This window comes from Chinchilla lanigera, unplaced genomic scaffold (genome assembly GCF_000276665.1).
Source record: "Chinchilla lanigera isolate Chin_1 unplaced genomic scaffold, ChiLan1.0 scaffold00124, whole genome shotgun sequence".
NCBI lineage: Eukaryota > Metazoa > Chordata > Mammalia > Rodentia > Chinchillidae > Chinchilla > Chinchilla lanigera.
The window spans coordinates 1,122,896-1,138,223 of record NW_004955525.1 but is presented as its reverse complement, the minus strand read 5'-3'; the positions used below and the strand labels follow the sequence as shown (position 1 = coordinate 1,138,223).

At 33.9% G+C, this 15,328-nt stretch overlaps 1 protein-coding gene across 1 annotated transcript in view; it reads right to left on the bottom strand.

Moving 5' to 3' along the window:
* Positions 1-15,328, bottom strand: part of Dach2 (dachshund family transcription factor 2) — a 618,325-nt gene that overhangs the window by 147,553 nt on the left and 455,444 nt on the right. The window lies entirely within an intron of this gene.

The window sequence follows — 15,328 nt, the reverse complement described above, 5'->3', positions numbered from 1 at the left end:
ATCCATTTACAAAATAGCATAACAATACAAACAAAACAGTGTTACAGATAAAGTTTTAGGAAATTAACCATGGTTGTTGTATTACTTATTGATATCTTCAAAGTGGTTTCTCTAGAAAACAAGTACAGACATACAAGACTGATCAACCAAGTAATCATTAACTGTTCCTTTCTGTAGAGCAATAGAAGTCAGTAGTACAACTATGTTAGCTATCCTTTATATGCATACATACATAATTGCCTCTTCTTTCCTGTTTAAATGTGTATGATAATGTAGTAAGAGCCCTCATGGTCTATCCCTACTGGTCTCTGATCCCTTCTATAAATGTATAGACTAAAATTTGTGCAGGTTTGAATTTCTAAGATCATTAGGTTTAAGTAATTTATATGCAAGGATTCATATTTTAGAAGTCATTGTTTCCTGAACTCAAACTTTGTATTTCTTTTAAGTTTGATAGCATCAGTATAGTAGAATAGCTACCATATACTGAAAAACATAAATTTAAAAGCCATCCATTGATAAAAAAGCAATTCACATATTGAAAAGAATGGGCTTGGATATGAAAAAGGTAAATATTTATACAAGCTGTTTTTACTTTGCAAACATTGTACTACAAAAATCCCCACATAAATCCATGTTATGGTTTAGATATGGAGTATTCCCTAAAAGCTGCATGTGCTTAAAAGGTGATAGGATCCGGGAGACATTATAGTTCATTTTCTGTTAACCTTCTCTTAAGAGGTGGGGCTTGCTTTGTTGTGGGTCATAGGCCATGACCTAGAGTGGTATATCTCCCCTCAGCTCTTGCCTTCACTCTCCACCTCCTGACCACAATGATGTCAGCAGTTTTCCTCCACCAGACCATTTCACCATATTATTTCTGCTTGGAGGCAGATTAGATTTGTGTGGGAAACCAAGATTAAGGGCATCAGATTAATCTAGCCAGGGAAATTTAGAGGCAACCCAATGTTCAGGTTGTGAAATGGGTATTTGTGGTTGTTTTTTGCTAGGTTTATAGTGAGAAACAGGATAAAACAACTATAAAAGTTTTCAGTTTTGCCACAGAGGAAGCACATATAAAGTTGGAGCAAAGAAGTACATAGTTGCTTAAAAAATTCACATTAAAACAAACATTAAAACAAACATTAAAATTAACATTAAAACAAAGCCAACTACTTTGTTTCAGAACAATAGTAATGGCATCTCAGGATTCAGGAAGATCCCAAGCAGTTGAAGAAGCCAGAAATTTGCACCATTTGGTGAACAAAGTCGCAGACATTAAGAGAAGCTACTCAAGAGCATTGTCATAAGAACTGCCACCAGCAATGCCATACATCATGGAAGGGCCTAGTTTTTGGATTTCACTTTTCATAGGAGCTGGACAAGGAGCTACAAGATATAAAATTGGCCTGCTGGGTTTTTATCTTGACTTTGTACCATTCATTTCTATTCCCCTATTTCTCTGTTTTAGAATGGGAAGTCTTATCTTAGGCCATTATATGGTGGCAGTGTTTAAGTTTTGTTCTACTTTTTATTTTTGCTTGTTTATTGTTTTTACTCACAGGTAAGAATTTGCCTTGAGTCTCATAATAATAAGAGACATTGGTATTGGACTTTTCAGAAATACTGGAACTGGTAAAATTTGGTAATTCTTTGATGTGTACTAAGTATACTTTGCTTAAAGAGAAGGACATGAACCTTTGCAGAGCTGGGGTAGAATACTGTGGTGGAGATCTGGGGTGCTCCCAAAAACTCCCTGTGTTTGGAAGGTGAATAAATAATGGAAGTATTATTATTGACCTGTTGTTAGGAGATGGAAAGTAGTCGGAGTTAGATAACTGAGAGCAACAGCTGGAAGAGCATAAATCCTTCCTTGGTTCTTCCTGTCACTCTCTAGTTTTTGGTAAGCATAATATGAACAGCTTTTCTCCACAAGATCCTTTCACCATACAATTTCTACCTTGGAACCAGCTGACAAATGGACTAAAAATGTTAGTGAAAATAAACCTCCCTTTCTTTAAATTGTGGGTGCTGGGTATTTTGTCCCAGACATGAGAAATTGCATAAAACAGTCAGATTATTTGGAATTGACCATGAATTTAAATTGATCATATTTCCATTACTCTCATGTATGTGAGGAAAAGAGCAAGCAGACACATGCAAGCAATTTATGTATTGTTCATCAATCTTGTTCTCTCAGACATATAGTATTTTGTTTAGCTACAATTCTGAATGAATAAATTTTTTATGACATTAAAATTTAGCTTTTGTAGTAAAATATATTTAAATCATAATTAGAGGGGCTGGGGATTTAGCTCAGCGGCACAGTGTCTGCCTGGCAAGCACAACGTTGTGAGTTCGATTCCCGGTACCAGAGGAAAAAAAAAACACCAATATATCATAATTAGAACATTAAGGATTTACTTTTTAAAAAACATACTATAGTGTGTGTTGGGGAAAAGATCAAACACATATACACACACGAAGCTAGAGACTGAGAAAGGGTTTAGTCTATTCTAAGGTGCTAATATATGAATAGAAAACTAGGGTCATATATATAGGTTCCATAATCAGCAAACATTAACAAATTATGCTTCTATTTGGTATTCTTATATATGCCTCCAAGAATAGAATACTTACCAACTTTCCATATTGTAGAGATCAGTAATCCAATACATGTGATATCTACACTTTGGGTAACAATTACTCACCTAAAAATGTTACAGACTTTTAAAGAATTTATCTTCTTTATTCCACTGAAAAGTTGCAAAGGATAAAGCCACATGAGCTAGGAGTTTCATATTTAATCAATGATACAATTGTTACTCATTGGTAATGTTCTAAGCCTCCAATCTCCAATACATTTAAATTTAAAATTTAATTAATTTAAGGAGTAAAAATATCCGAGTGTGGTGGCACATGCCTGTAATCCCAGCACGTGAGAAGCTGAGACGGAAGGATCACTGTGGGTTTGAGGCCAGCCTGTTCTTGAACTCATCAAGAACAGCCTGAACTTCATAGTGAAACCCTGTCTAAAAAAGACCAAAAAAGAAAAAAAAAAGATGTAAGAAAGAATACAATGAAAAATTCTGCTCCTCAGTTGCACTAATCAAATTTTAAGTGTTCAAAAACCAAATACTGTTGGTTGCTATGACATTAGAAAGTGAAGGCATCTATTTTTTATTTCCTTTCAGGAAGTTATTGTATGATTGTATTCTAGAATACAAGTAGTCATGGGTTAGTTTGTGTAAAACAGTTAAAAAAAGAGACATAACTTTAGCATTTTCAATGCAAAATATCTGAAAATAAATTGACTACAAGTCAGTAAATATGACCTCACTTCGTTATTCTCTTTTTTGTTTTGTTTTTTTTTTCTGGTACCAGAAATCAAACTCACGACCTTGCGCTTGCCAGGCAGGCACTGTGCTGCTGAGCTAAATCCCCAGCCTGCTCCCTCATTCTGTACATCAATTAGAAACATAAATCAATTGCTTCAAGTGGAAATTTTTGAGTTCTTAATATATATCTGATGCTATTCTCATATAATAAAAATACAGAGACAAAGATAGAGCCCTTGTCCCCCAAAATCACTCAGTCTAATAAATATCCTTGCCCTTAATTTATACTTCACTCACTGCTGAAGTGGCCAGATTCTCTGGAATTGACTTAGCACTGATTTCTTTTCATTTCTACTGACACAGTCTGCATTTGAATTCTTTTTTTATTTTTTTTTTTTTTTGGTTTTGGTTTTTTTCTGGTACCAGGAATCGAACTCATGACTTGCGCTTGCCAGGCAGGTGCTGTGCCGCTGAGCTAAATCCCCAGACCCTGCATTTGAATTCTAATAACTCTCTCACTTGTATTCAAGAGCATATGGATGGTTTTCATAAGCACTTCTCCCATCCACACTTGTCATCTCTGCCAAAATAAGCTATCAAAAACAAAAAAAAGAAAATGGAGTACCAAAAAGGACAATTGGAAAGTAGGAAAATGACAGTTAAAATAACTGAGCAGGAAAATAACTGAGTATCTAGGAAGCAAAAAAGGAACACCGTGATTCCATGAGCAAAATATTTACTTAAAATAACCACCAGGCATCACACAAAGGATTCTAAGAGTTATGCAAAGATTCTGAGAGTGTGGTAGATCATCCGAGATGTTCTACAAGTATGTACTTGTACCAATATCACCATAATAGGCAGAAAAACAAGAATCAACCAAAAACTATCAATTAACCAAACAATACTCTAAGTTATATTATAGTCCTAAAGGATCTGAAGTCAAGTCCAAAAGATTTCAAAATTCGTTTGAACAATTCTATTTCTGCATTTAATAGCAACTCATTGCTGGAGTATTATTCAGCTATAAAGAAAGATAAAATAGAGACTTTCATAGGTAAATGGATGCAACTAGAGACCATACTCATAAGTGAAGTAAATCACACTCACATGTGTAAACATCATATTGCCTCCCTAGTATAAGAACCTGAAAGAGTAAATAAATCTGAAGGATATGATAGATATTGTGAAAGGGAAAAAAAACTGCTCAAATAGGAAGCAGCAATTGGGATGAAGGAGCAGAGAGGAAAAGAAATAAAGAAGAAAAAAATGTGTGTGTGTGTGTATATATATATATATATATATACACATACACAAGATAGCTAAGATAATTGTACTATTAATTTCTATTGGTTTATAGAAAGGAACAATTAATGTGTAATTGATCAGTCTTACATGCCTATATCTGATTTTCTGAGCAACCACTTGGAAGATAACATTATGTAATATAACAACCATTGTTAATGTCCTATCAGCTTGTTTTGAAATGCTGTATCATCTTTATTGTTTTTTAATTCTGTTTTATGTATTTGTTTTTGTTATTTGTTTTTTCTCTTTTCTCCTTAAAATGAAAAACAAAATTTACATGTATACACAAGGATAGCTGGGATAGTGTATTGTTGATGTCTGTGGTTTAATGAAAGGAACACTTAATGCTTAAATTTTTCTTTTTTCTTGACCAATTTTGCATGCTTGCATCTGGTAATCAGAACAACTGATTTGAAGACAAAAAAAAGTTACTTGTTCTTCACAGACTTACTTAAATAAACCATAAGTTACTCATAAATATTTCTAAGAATTTTGTTGACATCTTTTACAAAATCAATTTAAAAATGAAAAAAGCCCCAGTCCATTTGTCTCTACACCAAAATGCTGTAGGTAAAATGGCTAACGTGTGAGCCTACCATTATTGAGTTTCAAAGATAAATTCATAGTCATAGAGAATTAAATCACATGTTATAAAGTCAGAGTACTTTTCTATATGAACTGCTGTGTAGGACTACACAGCTGCAGAAACTCTTACTATTATTTTGTTGCTTAATCTTGATTGTCAATTGGCTTGAAAAATGCCTAGAAGTTTAATAAAGCACATTTCTAGGTATATCTATGTGACCATGGGAGCATGTTCTTGGGTACTATATTTCCTCATTGACCCTTTTCTCCCTGGGGTCTTCTCCTATCCCCAGGTTTTTGGACATCATGAGCTGAGCAGCTTGTCTCTGTCATCCTCTTCTACCATATTGTTTCGGCCTTGAAGCTTACTGATCGTGGACTGAAGCCTCTGAAACCATGAACCAAAACAAACATCTTCTCCTTTAAGTTGTGGAGGTAGATGTTTTATCCCGTGGAATAGAAAGCTGAATTACATAGTTAGTTTACAGAAATTGAAAGCAACTCTGATTAAAAGTAATTTTACTTTAAACATTGGAAGAAAGTGGGGTTTTGCTTGGTATTACTTTTCAATTTCAAATGATAAATTTATCTTACTCTTTCTGAACCCCACAGATATTGTTTATTGTTTTTATCCCAGTTTTATATTCTGTTTGTGGAGCAGAATTGTTTTTTAAAGTATGTTTTTATACAAGCTATATGCTGGGGCTAGTACAGAAAATGTTTTGTGTTTGTGCATGTGTTTGTGTGTTACAAGGGCATTGTTTTGTAAGTTTGAATTCATTTCTTGCTTTTGTAAGTACTACACATCAAAAGATACTACAAAAGCTAATAAAAGTTCAGGCTAGTGACAATATTTTTTAATATGAATTTGAATTATTTCTGTCAAATAATATGTAGCCTGTCTAAATAAGAAAACATTATTAAGTCACTTTACAGTAAATAATCATATAAAACCACCATCTATCTTCTTCTCTGTCACATGTCTGAAATGTTGAATATCTACTGCTGAGAATACATAAGGATTTATTTTTAAGAGCTAGTTCCTAGAATTCATAAGCTGTCAATTTGCTTTTATGAAATATAAGTTAAATTACAGTTCCCTAAAGTGAGACATGTATATCTAAGAAAACACAATAGTTGGTTTATAAAGATGGAACAAGTTATGAGAATTTCAATTTCCATTTCACATTTTAAATAAAAGGCAATGTAAATATATATTACATTTAGCTAAAATATAAGATATGGAGCATCTCAGATTTCTTTTTTCTAAGTTACTTTGTCATCACTGAGATGTAGTACCCAACATCCACAACCTTAAAGGAGGAAAGGATTATTTTGGCTCACAATTTGTTGAAGTTTCAATCCAAAGAAGGCTGGTTGCAAGGCAGGGTACATGACAGAGGGGCATGGCAGAAGAGAAACAGCTCACAGCTTGAGAGTGAAGGAGAAACAGTGTTTCAAGGAAAACAGGGGAAGATATAACCTTCTGGAACATACCCCCACTGACCAACCTCCTCTGACCTGGCTTTCCCTCCCAAAGTCACGTTTAGCTATAAGCATATTAGTGGACTAATCCAATGATGAGTTTCATGCCCCCATGGTCTAGTCATCTCCCAAAAGCTCACCTTCAAGTGCATGAGGCTTTGGGGAATCCTGGAGAATGAGTTAGGAGATCTCAGTAGGGCAACTGACTGGACACTGACAGCTTCACTGACATTAGAGTATATTCTATATATGCCCACTTTAGTGAGTTTATAGCTATATATTAATTACAGTAGGCAACACAGCACAAACTGACTGAAGATAATAATGCAAACATAGGAGTTGAGTAATAAGGTAGGAAAGATGAAACCTCCACTTCAGGCAGGAACTCTTTGCAACCTTAGTTAAGAGATAAAATAATTATAAAGATCATCACATGTTACGTATTAATCCTATTTCTTTCACTGATACTTACAATATATTTTATTAATGAATAACATGCATTAGTTACATTTTTTATCTTGGTCTTGCATGTAATTTATATCTTGGGTATATATGTCACTGCACGCACATAGCTTATCGTGAAACATATGTGTATTAAAGTAGTGTGCTCATTATTTGCCTGATAGGATACATGAGTAGAAGATTTCAGACAAATGCATTAAAGTGTTTAAACAGAGCAGAAATTTATTTCTTCTTATCAAAATCAAAAATCCTCTCAAATACACTTTCACAATGCTAAATCTTTACAACTCTAGCTTTCGTCTTACTCATTATCACTACAAACTTACTTGATAACTTAAAACTTTTACTTTTACACTGTTAATTTAGTTTAACCAAATAAACTATACTTTCTCATTTTATGAGTTATAATAAATTTAGCAAAGGACAAGACTGAACATACAGAATAAGGCCAAATATTTCAGTCTTCCCTTTTTCCCTCAGTAGACATAATAAATATATTAATATCACTCCTATACATGTAAATATTTTCCTATCAGTGTAATCCTTATGGATTTAGTTATTTTTCTCATTGCTGAGAAAAAATAGCTGACACCCAAAGTTAAGGGAGGAGAGGTTTATTTTATCTCACAGTTTGTAGGGGTTTTAGTCCATATTTGGCTGGCTTCAAGGCAGGGTGGTATGCACAGGGACAAGGTAGAAGAGAAACACTCCACAGCAAGGCAGGCAGGAAGCAGGAAGTGGCAGCAGCCGCCCTTCCCTCTTTTCCTTTATACTCCATCCAAGCCATAACCCTAATGATTGGCCCCACCCACTCCTAGAGTGGGGCTTCCATTATCCACACCTTGAACTCTACTAATTCCAGTCAGTGGATTAATATAATAGCAGACACCTTTAATACTAGTAACATGTGCCTTAGATCCAGCCAGTTCTAAAAAAAACCCACCTGTCATAGTTTGGGGTTTTTGTAAGGGGAACAATATAATACAGGACATATTTTATAAGATTATTTATAATGGTCACCCAAAGAATCATATACAAAGAGAGTGCAGGAAATCTGTCCACTAAAGACCAAAGAATCCAACTGAGGGCTTGGATCACTTGATAATTTCCTGCATGAGTTTGACTGAAGACCTAGAGCCCATAACAATGCCTCCATTGTCTCAGGCAGGCCTGTCTCATGGATCTGCACTGGGAAGGCCCAAAGGTCAGTGCTAGAAGCTAGAAAGTTTAAAACTGCCATCAGGACTAAGGATCTGTGCTAGCAGGCTGAGGGATCTGAACTAGAGTCAGGAAGCAACACTCAAAGCAAGAACCAGAGCTCTCCTGAAAATTACCACAGCCATCCTCAGCAACAGTGAGGTCCTGAGCTCCTCCAATGATGAGGAAAGCCAAATTCCCATCAGGAAAGCCAATGCAACAAGCTTCTCCAGGAGACGCAGCTGTGCAATATCTTCACCTCCAAAGCCAGGATGCGATGCTCAAAGTGAGGACCAGAGCTCCCCCAAAGTGAACTGTAGCCTTTCTCAGTAACAGCAAGGTCCTGAGCTCCTTGTCCAATGAGAACAGTCAAGTTCATTAGGAAAGTCACCATGACAAACTGCTTCAGGAAAACCAACAGCTCCCTACAGCTTCTCAGCAGCTTCCAATAGGGTCTCAACAGCTTTCAACAGGCTCCCAACAGCTTCTACCAGCTCCCAACAGCCTCACTTCTTCACTAGTTCTGCCTCTTATGCTGCCGGCAACAATCCTCAGGTGTGCCTCCCACACCCAGCACCAAACTGATTCAGTTCAAGTGGGTGTTAATCCACCACACTACCTTTAAGTGCATGAGGCTTTGGAAAAATATCCAAACAGTAACTGAAATGTCAGAAAATCATTTAAGGGAACCATGAAGTATTTTCTGCATGACAGAATTACTTTTGCAAAACAAAATGAAATGAAATCATGTAAATTATTTACCAAATAGTGAAAATTAATTTGAATCACAGGACATTTCTTGTTGGGATTTCAGCCTGCCTATTTGTATGCCTTGTAGTGGTGAAGTTAGAGTGATTTTACTTGACTAGCAGTTGTTAACAGGCAAATATCTACGAAATGATGTGCAAAATAGAGAGTGATGGGCCATTTCTCCTTGAAATCCTAATACTATAAGGTAAAGAGCATTAAATAGACCTAGGGTTGAATTCTGTTCCTTCCAATTTTTATCCATATACCTTGTGATGAATACTCAAGCTCTTTGAGGCTGTTTACTAATATATAATATGATGATATAATATCTAACTGCTCTTTATTCTTCTGATGATTAACATAGAACACATAAAACTCTTATTACAATAACTGAGAATGTTAAGCATTAAATAAATCTAAGCTACTATCATTTAAATTATTTTATAACAGAAAAGAAAATGTAAAAGTTTTTAGTTATTCACCCTAATTAATTTGTTCATAAGATAAATATGTTTTAATAATACTACCAACAAAATGATGAAGGCCATTAATGACCTCGAGTTAATAAATCGTAAAGCAAAACTACATTATGTTTCCAATCAACACATTTATTTGTATTGCCATATGCATTTTAACATACCACTCTTAACATGAGTTGAATCACTATTTCTGTTGTAGCATTAAAACATGTTAAAAATCCAGATAGGGATTTACAGGATTACTTCCAACAACATATCAGATGTTTCCACAGATATCAGTACTGACAACCTTTGCCAATTATTTTTATTTGACCATTAATTCAGCAATTCCAAATCGACTCATTAGTCAGTCATACTTTAAAAATACCTATCACAGTATAAATGAACCAGTATGACAATTATGCAGTGAAATCTCTATTTCATTAGTACATCTTTACAATGCATAACGAATACAGTCATTACGGGTAGTTGATACTTACACATGTCATATCTTAATTCTTTTACATGCCTTTCCCCTCTTTCTCCTCCCTTCCAAGATATCTTAGTCACCTTTCCATTTGCAAAAGAAGAAGTTATATATATGAACACTTGTGGGATCATTTATTTCACTTAATATTATGAATTCATTGTGCATGCATTTACCTAAAAATGACTTCAAATTACCCTTTGTAGTACATTTTTTGTCTATTGTGTGTAAATTCCCCACTTTTTATCCATTCATTGGTTGACGAACATATAGGACACTCCCACAATTTAGCTATTATGAATTATGGTACAATAAACATGAGTACGTATGCATCAGTGTAATATCATATCTTAAACTTTTAAAATGATAATTAGAAGGGGGATGGCTGCATCAATGGAATCTCTATCTTAATTATTTTTGAGGGGCCTGCATGTTGATTTCTGTAGTGGTTGTACTACTCTACATTTCCACCAACAATGTAGAAGAGTTCTGTTTTGAAGATGTAAATCTATACTCCATACTTTTTAATAAGTAGATGCAAGAACCAAATACTGAAAATAGTGGGTATCTCAGAAAGTTTACTATCATATTGTATATGTACAATATGTATCATATGTATATGTACAAATATATATGAATATATATATATTCATAATATATCTGAGTGTACTGAGGAGGGGAAATGAGAACTAAAGAACTACATAAAGTCTAGGTTTTTCAAGTAAATGGGAGTCAAATGGTTGTTTTACTTCTCAGTACAGGGGAGACTGTGTTTGGCTGACAGATAGTGGTTATTGTTCTTAGGAGTTTCTTAATGAAAAAACTATAAGGAACAACATGATAAGATGGGGCAGGCCAGAGACATAGCTCATTGGCACAGTGCCTGCCTGATAAGCACAAGATCGTGAGTTCAATTCTTGGTAACAAAACAAAACAAAATGATGGGGTAAGTATGGAAATGAGAATATTGCAAAAAGAATGAAAGTGAACTTTTTCCAATATTTTTATATCTTTCTAAAATAAATACAACATATAATAAGAGATAGGTGAGTAAGGGTGGGCTGACAACATGAAAGTATGACACACAAAGACAAAAGAGAATTTCAGCCAAGAAAAGTAATCATTTTACCCAAATAATGACAAAATCTTCAATTGCACAGAAATCTAGACAGCTGGGAAGAATGTAGTAAATGGAAATACAAAGCAAAGCTTAGTTTAACATTTAAAGGGAAAGAAAAACATATGGACATGAATCACTTAACAGCAAGAGCTTGTTGGGCAAAACACATTGGGTGATTTTGTTCTATGCAAATATAAGTGTACTTGCACAAACTAAGGTGGCGATGACATCACTAAGCAATATTATCTAATGGTACCACTGTCATATATGTGATCAACTGTAGAGTTAAAGTCATTGTATGTACATGACTACTCTGTTAAGCAGAGGCATTATAATGAATCTACCACAATCTATTCCAGATTGATAAAAGAAATGATAAGAGAACAGTTCTTTAAAAATAAGCAGGAAAATGAATAGGAAGGATATGGAGTAGAAAGCTAATGTATAATTACAGAATCAAAACAATAATACCAAATAATTATACAGTTAAAAAATATTTGCTAAGTTTATGGGGTTTTTTTTTGCCTGTTGATGTATGGAACAAATATTTCACTTGTTACACTGGGGAGTACAGCCGATAATATCTAAGCAATTCATAAATGAACTTTATGCGGTTTTTTTGTCTTTTTTTATGAGACAGGGTTTCACTATGCACTTCAGGCTGGACTTGAACTCACTTTGTAGCCCAGGCGGGCCTCAAACTCACAGTGGTCCTCCTGCCTCAGCTTCCCATGTGCTGGGATTACAGGCGTGAACCTGGCGAGTTTGTTGATTGATTAAAAATATAATGATCAGCTAGAGGCTAAAACTTACAAGAAATTATAATGTGTAAGTCTATACCTGTGAGAATAACATACATTTAATATTTACTATGTATAAAGAAAATGTTCAAAGCATATTAGGCATTTTATAAATGCCAAAAACTATTCATCTAATCCTAAAAATACCTCATATGATAGATAGCATAAGCAACCACATTTTTAGAGAAAATTGAGACTCAAAATATTAAGTGATCTACCCAACTCAAACCAAGAAGGAGACCAAGAAAGTTCTAGAAGGCACATAGTAAGCCACTCTTCTTAATGGTTGATTACATGAAGCATATTGTAAAAGTACTTTTAATTGACGCTTTGGCTGTGAATGCACAGTTAAGCTCTGAAGATCAAAAAGAAGCACTTTGATGATATGAACCAAGACACTAGTAGTTTCCAACGAGTAGGTAGAGATCTGCAGTGGCCCGATCTAAGAATCATGTAGTGGGAAGTATTTCAGAGAAAATCACTCAATTGCAATAGGCAGAAACACTACTTTCTTCCCTAAGTGCCCTCTTTTAAAGGAAGTCCTTTACAAATATAAGTAACATGAAACAAATATATCTATATATAGTAACAATTTGTTGTAATTCCAAATAATGATTTTAATATATTTTCAAAGAAAAATCAAATATCACATAAAACTACTTGATACAATACCTTAACTGCATGTTTTCTACATACATGCACATGCATATATATATATATATATATATATATACACATGTATTTAGCAGTTGTTTTCATACTTAACTGTTTGAAGTTTTATAAAAGACTGTTCACTTTAAAGTTAATAACATTACAAAACTTTAGGTACTTGAAAGTTTGAATTTGTGTACAATGATTTGCATTAACTTGTCAACAGTAATGATATCTATTTCTCTAATTTTGAAAAACAGAAAACACCACAGATACAATTTCTAAATAAAATGAGCTCTTAATAGATATATTTGGGAACAGTTTATATTTATGCCTTCACAGAAATTTCCTAAACTTTGCTAATTTAACACTGTGCAATATACAAAAGAGCCTACGATAAACAAGAGCAAGTCAGGAAGAGGAGTTAGAGATTATTGTTTTCCAAGCTAAATTAAGAAATTAATTCATTTATGTTTACTTAATGCTAGCTAGTTAGCTCAGACAGATTTTATGAAGAATAAAAATTTTAAATTGTACAAACTGAGGTAAGAAGGAGTATTTCTAGGATGTGACAGGTACAACTGTGTTGGGGAGGATGTTTGATGTAGCATAGAGTTGCCCAAGTAAAGCTTCAAAGAGAAAAATGAAAAGCACACAAAGGTATGGAACTCAAGATGTCAACGGAACAGGCACTTCAACAGATTTGTCCCCTTTTGCCCTTTGTCACAGACAAAACAGTTAATTTCCCGTCATAAAATTCATTTCAGAATCTAGTATTTATGTTCTGAACAGGAAAGAGATGCCCATTGCTTAAAGCAGAAAAGGACAAAGATAAATTCACAACTGTCTGAAAAATATTTTTGACTTTTAATAAAATATACTAAATTGTATTATTCTCTATCTTTCAATGATTGCTCCTATTTATGTACTTATTTATTCTATTACATTTATAAGATCATATCTGTAGATCATATGGCTCTGAAAGTTAGACTCAAAGAAACACTTAAGTTATGTGATTTTAGAAAAATCACCAAATCTGTTGATCATTTGAAAAGAAATTATTTAGATTTTATTGTTGATATTTTCATAAATGCTTCAAAATGAATTCTTATTTTGTCTTATTTGTACCAATGAAAATTTTAAATAATTTTACATGTTTACAAACATTGTTTTCTCACCAATATGGTTTCTTTCATTGTATAACTTTTTTTTCCAATTTGAAACATATTTCAAATTTGGCAATAGTCATTGCACAATCTGGTCTTTGATTTCAGAGAAAAATAAATGACATTTTGTTTTTTAACATAGAACATGGGTATCTTGCTTCAGATGAAAATAGGGTGAGTATTACTAGAAAATACTATGGCCTAGAAAGATTTAATGACTACAGTTCTCAGTGGGAATATACGGTCTAAAACATATTAATCTTTTGAGTTTATGTGAACACATGCACCTCTGTATTTTTTCTTGAAAATATTGGTTATATTTTTACCATGTGCCAACTTGCTTATCATCTAAAAAGTATTAACAGCTTGCATCCTCATACCAATGCCCAGTTACAAGTTCCAAATAATTTGTCACATTTCTTATGAGCAATGCCATCTGCCAGAGGTGGCATTTCATGGCTATTTACCTTGACTCCCTCCAAGAAATCATCTGCCACCATCTAATGCTGCTTGAATAAAAAGGATTAAGACTCTGATGCAACATAGGCTATTGATAATTTGGTATAATTGGTAGGAAATGAAGATAAATGAGGTTGAGGATGGAAAAGCAATTAGTTGAGCTGCCTGTACAGCTGCGTTCTCTGCCTAGCTCCCCTGGCCTTTTCTTCAGTGAGGTATGTGCAAATTAACTGTAATGAAATATACATACTTCCCAAAGCTCCTGTACTGTGCAAAACTGAAGAATTCATTTTTCACTATTGATCACTGAGTTATTTAGTAAAGTTGTGTTTACATGGTCTCTTAATCTCCTTTTTACACAGTGCTATTGCATCCATTGTACGTGAGGAATAATTCCCCCACATATAACCCACTCCCTTGTTTTCAGATTATATCAGACTATTGTTTATATGAGTACACTGAGGATCCAAAGTCTATTTTATCTCAGTTGTGGTATAGTGTTTAAGACAGATTTGCAATGCTTTTATTTTCACATAGTTAAAAGCCAAGAGAACTCTTCAGAATCGAAGAAAATAAGGTTTTCTTTTAATTTTAGGAGACTAGTCTGCAAATAGAATTCTCTTCCATAGCTGCCAATAAAATGGCAGGGTCAGCCATACAAACAAGCTCTAAGGCATGTGTAGAAATTGGCAAAACTAATAATCTAAAGAATATACTTATATATTCATATTCAGGTTGTCATTGTCTTTATTATTATTCTTTCTGAATGAAAATGGCAGATCAGGAAAAAGTTATCCATAAATGTGTTTAGCCAGTGACTAGCTTAAATCTGAGTTTCCTTTTTCTAAACATAGAAATGATTATACTGGTTATTTACTTAAAGATGCTACCATGGGAATGAAAATATTTTGAGGTTCAGTATAATCATTGGCATCTTCTCTATTTTTCTGCATGAAAATAACTCATTTCTTATACCTAATGAAAATAATATGACTGCCTTTCTATATTAAGAAATTGAGTATAGTATCTGTATTAATAGAATGTGAGGTGATAGATGTCTTT